The sequence below is a fragment of the Saccopteryx bilineata genome, chromosome 4 (assembly GCF_036850765.1).
Source record: "Saccopteryx bilineata isolate mSacBil1 chromosome 4, mSacBil1_pri_phased_curated, whole genome shotgun sequence".
In the NCBI taxonomy this organism is placed as follows: Eukaryota; Metazoa; Chordata; class Mammalia; order Chiroptera; family Emballonuridae; genus Saccopteryx; species Saccopteryx bilineata.
Genome location: NC_089493.1, coordinates 49239037 through 49255005, shown reverse-complemented (window position 1 = coordinate 49255005; position 15969 = coordinate 49239037). Strand labels below are relative to the sequence as shown.

The 15969-nt window shown below is 37.0% G+C and overlaps 1 protein-coding gene and 1 pseudogene across 3 annotated transcripts in view; both read left to right on the top strand.

The window, feature by feature from the left end:
- ATL1 (atlastin GTPase 1) overlaps window positions 1–15969 on the top strand; it is an 80053-nt gene that overhangs the window by 45493 nt on the left and 18591 nt on the right. The window lies entirely within an intron of this gene.
- LOC136336806 (U2 spliceosomal RNA) lies at window positions 14837–15049 on the top strand (annotated as a pseudogene).

The window sequence follows — 15969 nt, the reverse complement described above, 5'->3', positions numbered from 1 at the left end:
CTGAGGGGAAGGTAGAGGCTGATGACGGGATGGGTATTATTATGTAAACATCAATCAAAAGAAATACATTATAGCTATGTTAATATCAAATGAGGTAAACTTTAAGTAAAAAAACCAAAACCCTTACTAGAGATAAAAGGGTGTTTCTTAATAATATAAGAATGAGTTGTGAGTAAACAAGTTGGTAAATGTAAACAAGCATTGTCTATATAAGAAATAATTTCTGGCCCTGGCTGGTTGGCTCAGTGGTAGAGCGTCAGCCTGGCATGCAGGAGTCCTGGGTTCGATTCCTGGCCAGGGCACACAGGAGAAGCACCTATCTGCTTCTCCACCCCAACTCCTCTCCTTCCTCTCTGTCTCTCTCTTCCCCTCCCTCAGCCAAGGCTCATTGGAGCAAAGTTGGCCCGGGAGCTGAGGATGGCTCTGTGGCCTCTGCCTCAGAAGCTAGAATGGCTCTGGTTGCAACAGAGTGACGCCCCAGAGGGGCAGAGCATCACCCCCTGGTGGGCGTGCTGGGTGGATCCTGGTCAGGCGCATGCGGGAGTCTGTCTGTCTGCTTTCCCGTTTCCAACTTCAGAAAAATACAAAATAATAATAATGATTTCTAATTTATGGTAATTTAAGAAGATAGAACCAAAATACTGGACAAAATAGACTGTAAGTTTTGGTTCTTGTATCAGTCAGGAGGAATGTTAAAATTACCTAGACTTTAAAATATTACAAGTGATTGTTAAGATTTCAAGGATTACCACAAGAATAATATAACTAGAATATTGTGCATCCATGGCCATAGAGGATGTAAATAGTATTAGAAAAGAACAAATAAATATTGCAGTCACTCTAAAAAGGACAAAAAAAAAAAAAAAGAAGCAAGGAAAAATAGGGACAAAAAGAAACCACAAAGCAAGATGGTAGAGTCCAAATATATTCATGATTTCAATAAATATAAATGGATTTAAACACCAGTTAAGAGATTATTAGTTTCTATAAAAATAAAACTAAAAAAAGAGAAACTAATAACTTATTTATAAGAAATATTAAAGCATAAGAACATACTCATTTGAAAATAAAAGTATGGAAAAATATGCCTGACCTGTGGTGGCGCAGTGGATAAAGCATCGACCTGGAAATACTGAGGTCGCCGGTTCGAAACCCTGGGCTTGCCCGGTCAAGGCACATATGGGAGTTGATGCTTCCAGCTCCTCCCCCCTTCTCTCTCTCTGTCTCTCTCTCCTGTCTCTCTCTCCCTCTCTCTCTCTCCTCTCTAAAAATGAATAAAAATTAAAAAAATAAAAAAAATAAAAAAAAAAAAAAGTATGGAAAAATATATATACCAAGTACATATTACATGAAAGAAAACCTGGGTAGGCTTCAAGTCAATAAGAATTATTTAGAATAAAGAAGTTGATATAGACAGCCTCACCAGGCAGTGGCACAGTGGATAGAGCACTGGACTGGGACACAAAGGACCCAGGTTCAAAACCCCAAGGTTGCCGGCTTGAGCATGGGCTTATCTGGTTTGAGCAAGGCTCACCAGCTTGAACCCAAGGTCGTTGGCTTGAGCAAGGGGTCACTCGGTCTGCTGTAGCCCCCCAGTGAAGGCACATATGAGAAATCAATCAATGAACAACTAAGGTGTTGCAATGAAAAACTAATGATTAATGCTTCTCATCTCTCTCCGTTCCTGTCTGTCTGTCCCTATATGTCCCTTTCTCTGTCTCTGTCTCTGTCTCTCTCTCTCTCTCTCTCTCACACACACACACACACACACACACACAGAAGTTGATATAGACAAAAAGTTCACTAGGACAAGAATTCTAAATATATATGTCAAATAGCCTCAAAATATATAAAATTGGTAGAATCATAAGAGGAAATGGGTAATTAAAACACAACTTTCCTAACTATTGATTGGTCAAACAAGTAGAAAATTGGTAGATAGAGAAGATATAAAACATAGGATTAACAAACTTGTTTTATTGGACATGTATAAAATACTGTGCCTAACATTGAGAATACACATTCCTCTTAAGCATACAGGGTACATTTACAAAAATTTACCACATACTTGACCACAGAACTTGTTTCCACAAATTTCAAAGGATTGAATTCATACTGACCTCATTCTGTGACCACAGAATAATTTAAAGTTAATAAGAAAGTGTTCATTTTAAAAAGCATATTATGTAAATTTAAATACACATTTCAGAAATAATTTCTGGGTTAAGTCAAAATCATAATAAAAATTTAAAAATACTGAGAACTAAATGCTTTAAAAATTGTACATGTAGAAAATTAAATACTATAAGAGACTAGTACTTGGAGGAAAAAATATAGTCCTAAAAGTTTTTAGAAAAAAAGAAAGGCAGAAAAATAGTTATGTAAACAAATTAAGAGGGGGAAAAAATGACTGAAGATCCCTAAAGAAAATAAAAGAGTCTAATAAGAATTACATGCTTCAAGATAGATCAATCAAAAACACACTGTAGAGTGAAAAAAATTGCCTCTTAAAGACCATCTATAATATAATGGCATTCTTAATATGTTCACAAATGAACAAAACTGTCCTGGCTAGGTGGCTGAGTGGATAAAGCATTGACCCAGTGTGCCAGAGGTTGCAGGTTCGATCCCCTGGTCAGGGCACATATGAGAAGCAATCATTGAGTACAAAACTAAGTGAAACATTGAGTTGATACTTCTCTCTCTCTCCCTTCCTATCTCTCTCCCAAATCAATGGAAAAAATTTCTTAAAAAATGAGCAAAACTAAACAGTATGTTGTTTAAGAATACATATACATATGTGATAAAACTATATTGAAAGCAAAATCTAGGATAGTGGTTACTACTGGAGAGGAGAAATAGGGTTCCATCAGGGAGGGACACACAGGAAGCTTCACTGTTATTAGTAGGTTCAGTTATTTAAGTGGGTTTATGGACTCATAGGTGTTCATTTTACTAATGTGCTTAATAATATACTTCTCAGTTCTTTTTTTTTTTTTTTTTCATTTTTTCTGAAGCTGGAAACGGGGAGAGACAGTCAGACAGACTCCCGCATGCGCCCGACCGGGATCCACCCGGCACGCCCACCAGGGGCGACGCTCTGCCCACCAGGGGGCGATAATCTGCCCATCCTGGGCGTCGCCATGTTGCGACCAGAGCCACTCTAGCACCTGGGGCAGAGGCCACAGAGCCATCCCCAGCGCCCGGGCCATCTTTGCTCCAATGGAGCCTTGGCTGCGGGAGGGGAAGAGAGAGACAGAGAGGAAAGCGCCGTGGAGGGGTGGAGAAGCAAATGGGCGCTTCTCCTGTGTGCCCTGGCCGGGAATCGAACCCAGGTCCTCCGCACGCTAGGCCGACGCTCTACCGCTGAGCCAACCGGCCAGGGCCTACTTCTCAGTTCTTTTGTAGGTGTCATATCATAAAAATTTTAAATCTTTAAATCAATAGTGTGTCTCAAAACCAGCAATTACCAACTAGCAAATATAATTTTTTAAAAAGTATACCATTCACGAGGATTCCAAGATGGCAGCAGAGTAGGGAGACACACAAACTGCCAGCTCCCACCACCAAACTGTATTAGAAATTACTTTAGGAACAATCATCATGAAAAACCAACTTTGGACTAAAAGAACAGGTCTCAAAAACCAAGGAGCACAGAAGAATCCACATCGATCCTGGTAGGGAGTGTGGGGGCATGATGGGGGTTCCCCTGCTCCCAGGAGTGAGGGGAGGCTAAGGCTGAGGGTCCAGAAGGGCTGTCATTACAAGGAGAGAGACCCTGAGAGACGGGGGCCCTCAGTTTCAGAACTGGAGACCCAGCCCAGAAATCCAGGGACTGGAGGGGACAGATGGACAGCATTGAGTGGGGAGAAGAGTGAAAGTTCTGTATGTGGGAAATGGCTAGGGTGCCTTAAAGGGACAGGGCAGAAAATATCACTCACAGCCACTTGCCTGGGGCTCAGGGGGAAAGGAGGGCTTTGAGGACTAACTCATCTTACATGAGAAAAGTGGGGAGAGCGAGACAAACGGTGATGGGGAGAAGAGTGTCTGGGCTGATCTGAGAAGCTGACTCATTCACCAGTGTGGAGGTGGCTATAGCTGGGAGAGGGATTGATCCCTCCACCCAGCACAAGCCTAAAGTGGTTCTGGGTGTCCCACCTCCAAAAAGCTCTCTGGCTCCAATCAGCGTGAAAAACAGCAGAAAGCAGGAAGTAAGGGGGAGGGGCAGTAACAGGTTTCCAGGAAGACCTGAGATACACCTCCCCCTTCTGATACTGAGAACATGCCCCATCCCCAGAGCGCAACTGTCAGAACATGCCTTCAGATTCTCAGAGGTCACACCCACCACATTCCTGGATAAAGTTTCAAATAAGCCCCCTGCTGAGATCAGTAAACAAGCTCCCTGCTGAGTTAAGCAAACTGAAAGCAGGCAAATTAAGACTTTAAAGTGGCTCTACTAGTTAAGGAGACCACAACTCAAACAAGCCTGCAAGCCACACACAGAAACAATGGGAAGACAGAGAAACTTAAGCTATATGAAGCAACAAGAAAAATCCCCAGAAAAAGATTTGGATGAAATGGAAGTAATCAAAATACTGGATGCAGAGTATAAAATAATGATTGTTAGGATGCTTAAGGATCTCAAAGCTACAATGGATGGACTTAATAAGCACCTAAAGAAATTGAAAGCATCAAAAAGGATACTGAAATCATAAAGAAAAAAACCAGACAGAAATGACAAACACAGTATCAGAAATGAAGACCACACTAGAAGGAATTAAAAGCAGGCTGGATGAAGCAGAAGATCGAATCAGCGACTTAGAGGACAAGATACGTGAAAGCACAGAAACAGAACAGCAAAAAGAAAAGAGGCTCAAAAAGTCTGAGGAAACTCTAAGAGAGCTCTGTGACAACATGAAGAAAAACAATATCCACATAATAGGAGTTCCTGAAGAAGAAGAGAAAGAACAAGGACTAGAGAACCTCTTTGAAGAAATTATAACTGAAAATTTCCCTAAATTGATGTAGGAAAGAGTCACACAAGTTCAAGAAGCAGAGAGAACCCCATTTAAAAAGAACCCAAAGAGACCCACACCAAGACATATCATAATCAAAATACCTAAGCTAAGAGATAAAGAAAGAATATTAAAAGCTGTAAAAGAAAAACAGTCAATCACCTACAAAGGAATACCCATAAAGATGACATCCAGCTTCTCAACAGAAACACTTGAGGCTAGAAGGGATTGGCAAGAAATATTCAAAGTAATGCAGAACAAGAACCTACAACCAAGATTTATTTATCCAGCAAGACTATTATTTAAAATTGAAGGAGAAATGAAAAGCTTACTAGACAAAAAAACTCAATGAATTCATCACAACCAAACCAATGCTGCAAGAAATGTTAAGGGACCTGCTGTAGACAGAACAAAGTGGGGGGATATATATATATATATATATATATACACATATATATATATGAATATATATATGAATATATATATATAAAAAAAGGAATATAGATTTAAAGAAAAAATGGCAATAAACAACTACATATCAATAATAACCTTCAATGTAAATGGATTAAATACTCCAATCAAAAGACATAGGGTAGCTGAATGGATAAGAAAGCAAGACTTGTACATATGCTGTCTACAATAGACCCACCTCAAAACAAAAGATACACATAGGGCCCTGGCCAGTTGGCTCAGCGGTAGAGCGTCGGCCTGGTGCCCGGGTTCGATTCCCGGCCAGGGCACATAGGAGAAGCGCCCATTTGCTTCTCCACCTCCACCCCCTCCTTCCTCTCTGTCTCTTCCCCTCCTGCAGCCAAGGCTCCATTGGAGCAAAGATGGCCCGGGCACTGGGGATGGCTCCTTGGCCTCTGCCCCGGGTGCTGGAGTGGCTCTGGTTGCGACAGAGCGATGCCCCGGAGGGGCAGAGCATCGCCTCCTGGTGGGCAGAGCATTGCCCCTGGTGGGTGTGCCGGGTGGATCCTGGTCGGGCGCATGCGGAAGTCTGTCTGACTATCTCTCCCCGTTTCCAGCTTCAGAAAAATACAAAAAAAAAAAAAAAAAAAGATACACATAGACTGAAAGTAAAAAGAATGGAAAAAAATATTTCATACAAATGGAAATGAAAATACTACTACTGGAGTAGTAATACTTATATCTGAAAAAATAGACTTTAAAACAAAGACTATAGTAAGGGATAAAGAAGGTCACTACATAATGATAAAGAGAGCAATCCAACAGGAAGAGATAACCATTATAAATATCTATGCGCCTAATAAAGGAGCACCTAAATATATAAAATAGACTTTGATGGACATAAAGGGTGAGATCAACAGCAATACTATAATAGTAGGGGATTTCAATACCCCACTAACATCACTGGATAGATCCTCAAGAAAGAAGATTAACAAAGAAACAGCAGAATTAAGGGAAAACTAGATCAACTGGATTTAATAGATATCTTCAGAACATTTCACCCTAAAGCAGCAGAATATAGATTCTTTTTAAGTGCTCATGGTACATTCTCTAAGATACACCACATGTTAGGGCATAAAATGAGTCTCAACAAATTTAAGAAGATTGAAATCATATCAAGCATCTTCTCTGATCACAATGGCATGAAACTAAAAATCAACTACAGTAGGTAAACTGAAAAACACTCAAACACTTGAAAACTAAACAGCATATTACTAAATAACAATGGGTCAACAATGAGATCAAGGAAGAAATAAAAAATTTCCTTGAAACAAATAAAATTGAGCATACAACAATTCAAAATTTATGGGACACAGCAAAAGCAGTCCTGAGAGGGAAGTTCATAGCATTACAGGCATACCTTAAGAAGCTAGAAAAACCTCAAATAAACAACTTAACTGTGCAACTAAAAGAACAAGAAAAAGAACTGCAAGTAAAGCCCAGGGGAAGTAGAAGGAAGGAAATAATAAAAATCAGAGTGGAAAAAGAAAAAAGTTCAGAGCGGAAATAAATGACATAGTGGCTAAAAAAACAATACAGAGGATCAATGAAACCAAGCACTGGTCCTTTGAAGAGGGAAACAAGATCGATGAACCTTTAACCAGACTCACCAAGAAGAAAAGAGACAGGACTTAAATAAATAAAATTAGAAATGAGAATGGAGAAGGAACAACTGACACAGCAGAAATACAAAGGATTGTAAGAAAATATAAGGTCTACCGGAAAGTTCTGTCCAATTTTGGAATAAAACAAAATACAAATTTTTCTTACCATCAATAAACATTATTAAATAATATAATTGCCATTATTATTAATGATTTCTTGCCAGCGTGAGGGCAATTTGTATATCCCATTTTTGAAAAATGTTTTATCTTTTGATGCGAAAAATTGAACCAGTGCTTGTTTGATATCTTCTTCATTTTTGAATTTTTTGCCCTTCAAAAAATTTTGTAAGGACAAAAACAAGTGATAGGCGGAGGCTGCTAAGTCTGGGAGTATATGGTGGATGTGACAGACATGCTTCTGTAGCATTTCTTCCTTGTTGAAATTCGTAAAAATTACAGTGGCGTAAGTGAACTTTATCAGTAGCCATGGGTACGCTATGGCTTCACACATAAGACTAATGTGAATTAACTTTGTTTTAGTTAATTTGCTACGCCAGTATGTATACATTAAGTGATAAAAATAAAGAGGCACACATGCACCAAATAAACGTGCTTACGTGTCGAAACTTGTGATAGAAACGGACAGAACTTTCCAGTAGACCTTATATTATGAAGAACTGTATGCCAAAATATTAGACAACATAGATGAAATAGACCAATTCCTTGAAAACTATAATCAATATGGAAGAATCAGAAAACCTAAATAAACTGATTACAACAAATGAGATCAAAACAGTTATCAAAAAACTCCCAACAAACAAAAGCCCTGGGCCAGATGGCTGCACAGGCGAATATTACCAAACATTCATAGAAGAACTAATTCCTATCCTTCTCAAGCTATTTCAAAAAATTCAAGAGGAGGGAAGACTTCCAAGCTCCTTTTATGAGGTGAGCATAATTCTGATTCCAAAAACAGGCAAAGACAACACAAAGAAAAAACTATAGGCCAATATCCCTGAAGAATTTAGATGCTAAAATTCTCAATAAAATATTAGCAAACTGGATCCAGCAATACGTGAAAAAAATACATCATGATCAAATGGGATTTATTCTGGGGAGGCAAGGCTGGTACAATATTTGCAAATCAATCAATGTGATTCATCACATAAACAAAAGGAAGGACAAAAACCACATGATAATGTCAATAGATGCAGAAAAAGCATTTGATAAAATCCAGCATTTGATCAAAACTCTCAGCAAAGCGGGAATACAGGGAACATACCTCAACATGATAAAGGCCATCTATGACAAACCCACAGCCAACATCATACTCAGTGGGCAAAAGTTAAAAGCAATCCCCTTAAGATCAGGAACAAGGCAGGGGTGCCCCCTCTCACCACTCTTATTCAACATAGTCCTGGAAGTCCTAGCCACAACAATCAGACAAGAAGAAGAAATAAAAGGCATCCAAATTGGAAAAGAAGAAGTAAAACTATCATTATTTTCTGATGATATGATACTGTACATAGAAAATCCTAAAGTCTCAAAGAACTACTGGACCTGATAAATGAATTCAGCAAGGTGGCAGGATATAAAATTAATACTCAGAAATCAGAGGCATTTTTATACACCAACAATGATCTATCTGAAAGAGAAATTAAAATCCCCTTCTCTATTGCAACAAAAAAAAGTACCTAGGAGTAAATTTAACCAACGATATTAGAGATTTGTACTTGGAGAATTATAAAACATTGATAAAAGAAATCAAGGAAGATACAAATAAGTGGAAGTATATACCATGTTCATGGTTAGCAAGAATAAACATCATTAAAATATCTATATTACCCAAAGCAATTTATAAATTCAATGCAATTCCTATGAAAATACCAAGGACATACTTCAAAGATATAGAACAAATATTCCAAAAATTCATATCTAACCAAAAAAGAACACAAATAGCCTCAGCAATCTTGAAAAAGAAAAATAAAGTGGGTGGTATCACACTTGCTGATATCATGTTATACTACAAGGCCATTGTACTCAAAACAGCCTGGTACTGGCATAAGAACAGGCATATAGATCAATGGAACAGAACAGAGAACCTAGAAATAAACCTGCACCTTTATGGGCAATTGATATTTGACAAAGGAGGTAATGGCATACAATAGAGTAAAGACAGTCTCTTTAAAAAATGGTGTTGGGAAAATTGGACAGCTATCTGCAAAAAAATGAAACTAGATCACCAACTTATACCATTCACAAAAATAAACTCAAAATGGATAAAAGACTTAAATTTAAGTCATGAAACCATAAGCATCCTAGAAGAAAACATAGGCAATAAGCTCTCCAACATCACTCGCAGCAATATATTTGCTGATTTATCTCCACAGGCAAGGGAAATAAAGGACAGGATAAACAAATGGGACTATATCAAACTAAAAAGCTTTTGCACAGCTAAAGACAATATGAACAAAATAAAAAGACAAACAACACAATGGGAGAACATATTTTTGACAATATTTCTGATAAGGGGTTAATAACCAAAATTTATAAAGAACTTGTAAAACTCAACACCAGGAAGTTAAAATTTTAATTAAAAAATGGGTAAAAGAAATGAATAGACACTTCTCCAAAGAGGACATTTAGATAGCCAATAGGCAGATGAAAAAATGTTCAACATCACTAATCATTAGAAAAATGCAAATTAAAACCACAATGAGATACCACCTCACACCAGTCAGAATGGTGCTCATCAACTAAACACAGAGTAAGTGCTGGTGAGGATGTGGAGAAAAGGGAACCCTCCTGCACTGCTGGTGGGAATGCAGACTGGTGCAGCCACTGTGGAAAACAGTATGGAGATTCCTCAAAAAATTAAAAATGGAACTGCCTTTTGACCCAGCCATCCCACTTTTAGGAATATATCCCAAGAACACCACATCAATGATTCAAAAGAAGAAATGCATCCCCATGTTTATGGCAGCGTTGTTTACAATAGCCAAGATCTGGAAACAGCCCAAGTGTCCGTCAGTGGACCAGTGGATTAAAAAGCTGTGGTACATATACACAATGGAATACTATGGGGCCATGAAAAAGAAGGAAATCTTACCTTTTACAACAACATGCATGGATCTGAAAACTATTATGTTAAGTGAAATAAGCCAGGCAGAGAAAGTAAACATCATATGACCTCACTCATTTGAAGAATCCAATGAACAATATGAACTGAGGAATGGAATAGAGACAGAAGTGGGATCAAAGGGTCCAGAGGGAAAGCGGACAGAGGGAAAAGGGATGATAGGATGGGACACTATACACACATAACACAACGTTACAGAGAGCAGAAAAGCAAATTCTGCAGGGAAGGATTGAGGGTGTTGCGGGGGTAGGTAAGGGATGTTGGTGGGGAACACAGTGGAGGGGGGATGCATTTGAGGGGACACTAGAATCTATGTAAACACAATAAATTAAAATTTTAAAAGTATACTATTCGCAATAGCCAAAAAATAAATAAATAAACAAACAAAAGAACTAACAACTTTGGTGATTAATGGAAAACTTGTATAAAACAGAGAGATACATTTTAGATGGGATGATTTAATGTAGAGAATTTAATTCTGCCCAAATTAATAAAAAAATTTAGTGCAATTCCTAATTAAAGTCACTGCAGGAATTCTAAAGAAATTCAACACATTTTTCTAGAATTTATATGAAAGAATTAAGTTCTTATTTAAGACAGTTTTTAAAAAGAAAATCCAAATTAGAGAGGATTGAATACACAGTAAGAGACCATAGGAATGAAAATGGTGTGGTGCTGCACAGATACATGAAAACAGCTCAGTGGAACTAAAAAGATTCCAAATCATGTATATGGAAACCTGGTATTCAACAGACATGCTGTCATAAACCAGTGGGAAATGGATGCCTTAACAGCTGGGGTTTCAAAAAACTAATTCAGTATTTGAAGAAAAAGTTGAATTTCTATTAAATACCATATATATTAGTATGCTCCAGTTGGATTAAAGAATGAAATATGAAAGTTAAAATTATACTAATAGTGCCTGAACCAGGCAGTGGCGCAGTGGATAGAACATCCACTGCGGAGGACCCAGGTTTGAGACCCCAAGGTCGCCAGCTTGAGTGAGGGCTCATCTGGCTTGAGCAAGGAGTTACTAGGTCTGCTGAAGGCCCACGGTCAAGGCACATATGAGAAAGCAATCAATGAACAACTAAGGTGTCGCAACGAAAAACTAATGATTGATGCTTCTCATCTCTCTCCGTTCCTGTCTGTCTGTCCCTATCTGTCCCTCTCTCTGACTCTGTCTCTGTAAAAAAACAACAACTATACTAAAAGAAGAAAACACTGGGAATATCCTTTTGAACTAGGGTAAAGAAACACTTATTTACTAAGACCATCAGAAAATAAACCATGTAGTAGAAAATTGATAATTACATTAAAATAGAATATTTCTATTTATCAGAGGACTCTATAAGCAAAGTAAACAGATTGGTAGAAGATATTGACAATATCAAAAGTCACAAGGGCTTAATATAGAGAATATATGAGGAAGTTCTGCAAATATGTGAGTTTTGCCATTCAAAAATAGGCAAGGGACCACTACACACCTATTAGAATGGCCAAATTTCAGAGCATTCACAACACCAAATGCTTCACAAAAGAGAATGTGGAGCAACAGATACTCTCATACTTTTTGGTGGGAATGTAAAATGGTAACAGCAAGTTTGGAAGATAGTTTAGTGGTTACAAAATTAAACATACTCATCATACAACCCAGTGAGCACACTCCTTGATATTTGCCCACAGGAGTTGAAAATGTGTGTGCACACAAAAACCTGCACACAGATGTTTGTAGCGCTTTATTTATAATGTCAAAATTTGGAAGCAACCAAGATGTCCTTTAGTAAATGAATGGATAAATAAACTGCATACATACAATGGAATATTTTCACTGCTCAAAAAGGAAGTGAGTTATCAATCCATGAAAAGACTTGGAGGAACATTATGCATATTACTAAGTGAAAGAAGCCAGTCTGAAAAAGCTACGTATTGTATGATACCAACTATATTACAGTCTGGAAGAAGCAAAACAATGGAGACAAAGATCAGAGGATGGTGGGGATGGAGAAATGAATAGCAGAGCACAAAGGATTTTAAGGCCATGAGAATATACTCTATGTGATGGGTATATGTCATTATACATTTGCCCAAACTCATAGAATGTATAGCACTAAAAGTGAACCATATGGATTTTGAGTGATGTGTAAATGTAGGCTCATTCTTGGTAAAAAAAAAAAAAAAAGTACTATTCTGGTGAGTAATGTTGATAAATGGGAGGCTATGCATATGTAGGGATAGGTGGCATTAACCAGTACTCTGCACTTTCCTCTCAATTTTATAGTAAACCTAAAACTGCTCTAAAAATGAAGTCTTAGAAAAACAAAACATTCAAAAACTATAAACTGCATTTAATTTTTAAAAAAACAGGCAAAGGATAAATAGACAGTTCACAGAAAGGAAACTTGAGTGGTTAGCACATTTTTGAAGGATGTCAAGTCTCAGTGATAATAAGATGAAAATTAAAATAATGAGATAGTGCTTTATACTCATTAATAGGCAAAAAGTAGAACATGGGGTTTACACCAAATGATAGTTAAGACTTGGATAAATGGGAATACCAGGACCTGTTGGTAAAAGTGCAGATGGGAGCAGCCATTCTGTGGAGCAGTGGAAATGTATACGGATATTCATTGGAGAGTTGATTGAGTAGTAGGAGAGGGCAGTTGGAGGGAACTTAGAATAATGGGTATATAAAATATGGATACAAAAAAATAGATACATACAACAAAATACATTAAAAATGGAGAACTTACTCTGGAATACTTGGCAACAACCAAAGGGAGTGAACCAGAAGTATGTATAAAGTAGCGTGGATAATAGTGTTAAAATTCATACTGAATTAAGCAGAAAAAAGTTTAAGATCCATAATATGATATTATTTATGATTATTTAAACATTCTACATCCATAAAATACATATATTAGAGTTGAGAACAGACAATTGAGAAATGGGAGTGGGGGTCTGGGAAAAATATGATAAAGAAAGAGGGGCCTTAGCCTGGAGAGATGAGGGTACGCCATGAATGGAAGAGTATGAATCTCTCTCCTGTGGTCTGGGGAAGGCAGTGGGAAGAGTAGGTGAGGTGTAATAAAGCCAGTTCCTGCTTACAACCTTCTGTATGGTTTACAATACCTACTATATTCTGTTGTCTTTTTAAAAATCATTTGTCAGGCTGATAGTTGAAGTGTTGTATGGTAATTAGGTTATTTGCTTTGATTTTTCTCTCCTGTGATTTGTTACTCTCCTGACTCATTGGTACAGACTGGGTAACTGCATTGGAAATTCTGGAAAGGAAGGTTGTCTTTTTTTTTTTTTTAAGATTTTATTTATTGATTTTAGAGAGAGAAAGGTGGAGGGAGGAGTGGGAAGCATCAACTCGTAGTAGTTGCTTCTGGCATGTGCCTTGATCAGGCAAGCCTTGGAGTTATGAACCAGCGATTTCAGCATTCCAGGTCAACGCTTTATCTACTGCACCACCACAAGTCAGGCGGGAATGTTAAGTCTTATCAGCAGGTATCGCTGCTTCTTACACTTTTTCCATCTATACTAAGACCAAAAGAGACCTGTCACTGCCCAGATAGATAGTTACTGCTTTTGGTTAAAAAAAAGTACTGTAAACGAACAATAGAAAAACTTTAAGAGATCATAAATTGTTGGTAAACTGTTTGCATTATGAAATGTCAGTGAAAAGAAAATGTTTTGACTAAATGAGTCAACTAATTCCTAAACAGGTTTGCACTTGTAAATCTAAGTATCTGAAATTGAATTGAGAAACTCATTAAGCCTGACCTGTGGCTCAGTGGATAGAGTGTCGACCTGGAACACTGAGGTTGGTTCAAAACCCCTGGCTTCCCAGGTCAAGGCACATAGCAAGAAACAATCAATGAACAACTAAAGTGAAACAATGATGACTTAATGCTTCTCACCCTCTCTATCTCTCCCTCTCTCTGAAAACCAATAAATATTATCTTAAAGAAAAAAAAACTCATTAAGTAGCAAATATGGCTTCCAAAACTACTTAATAATATTTAAGATTAAAGCAACCAAGTTCAAACCAAAAATATTATACATAATGAAATTAAAAGATAAAATGCAAATATATTCAAATCTCAGAACTTTTAAGATAGCAGCAAAATAATTCACATTTAAATTAGAAGAAGCATGAAGAAAATAACCTAAATAAATTTTAAAATTCAGGATTTTTTTTTTATTGTGAACTCATGCCACTTCTATAACAACATAAAACATGTATTGATATATTTCACATATTTGTAATATTAATAGCTATGTAATGCATTATCATATTAATATGCCATAATATGTATAGCCATTTTCCAATTGTTAAGTATTTGAGTATTTTTCACTATCACTCATAATAGTGCATTTTGAATAATCTCCTAAAGGATATAGTCTCCAAGGGGAAGCTAACAAAGGTTATAATGTTCTTCATGCTATAAAAAAATATATATCTATATATACATATATATAATATCTATATATACATATATATGTATATATATATGCTTATTTATGGGACATACACAGCGTAGGTCCATCATTTGCCCAGTTGCCTGTCTGGATTTAGTTCATTTAAAAAAGTATCTATGATCATTTCTCAGTCTTTTGGCCAAGATCAAGTGTAGTATCTGTTCTTATCAGTTTAAAAAAGTATTTATAACTCCAAATGTTTTCATCTGAGAAAATTAGGATAAGTTATAGCCTTGATTTTTATCTCTACCTATATGGATGAACAAATCAAGATTAAGCAGTGTAGAAATCTGATGGCTTTTGAAATAAGGGCTGAGATTCATAGAATTTCATACATGATAAATAGAAAGTATATAAATTATCTTGAGAGGAGATGGGGCCAGTAATTGTGCTTATTAACTGGCTCATACCAGTTCATGAGAGCTAAATAGTAAATATTCAGGAATTATGTAAGCAAATTATTAAACAGTTAATAGCTTGAAATTAGCCATGGTGTGCATATTTACATCACAGAAATTGTCGGGTGCTACACATCCAGGCATTTTGTTGCTGGAGAACCAGTTTACTAGCACGTCGTTGGATGGCACTATTAGGCAGGGAACTTGGGAATTGGACACTGTAGGTAGATAAATAGAATATAGATTGTTGATTGAAAAAACAAGACCAGTTTTGATCCTATTCTACACATGGTCCTCGTTATGTCTACTTGGGAAGATGTCCAGTAAACCAAGAAGTGAGACTAAATCCTCCCAAGAAAAATGCAAAATATAGCCAAATCCACATACTTGGTTTTTTTTATTCTGGTTCATGAAGTTCTATTTTGCAAAAGTTGCTTCCTAGTTAACCACTATTTTCAAAATATATGTTTTAGGTATAAATGTTCTGAATACAAGTTGTTATATTTTATTTTGACAAAAATGTTGACAGAAATTGGCATATATTTAAAGATAGGGGGCTATTTAAAGATAGTGGATGTATTTTAAAATTCTCCTCTCCATAAGCATCTCTCCTTTCCCCACAAGAATTCATACAACAAAATGGGAGAAAAAGAGAGAAGAGAGGCTCCATCTTAGTGAAACAAGAAATATTCACAATGCAAGCTAAGAAGCATTCCTTTTTAAGGAAAGATGTGAGCCAAGGCTTTTATATCCAGCAAATTGACTTTCAAGTACAAATGGCACAAACTGTTATCAATATGTAAGAATGCATAAAATATTGTTCTGATGAGCCCTTAATGAGAACTGTACCAAAG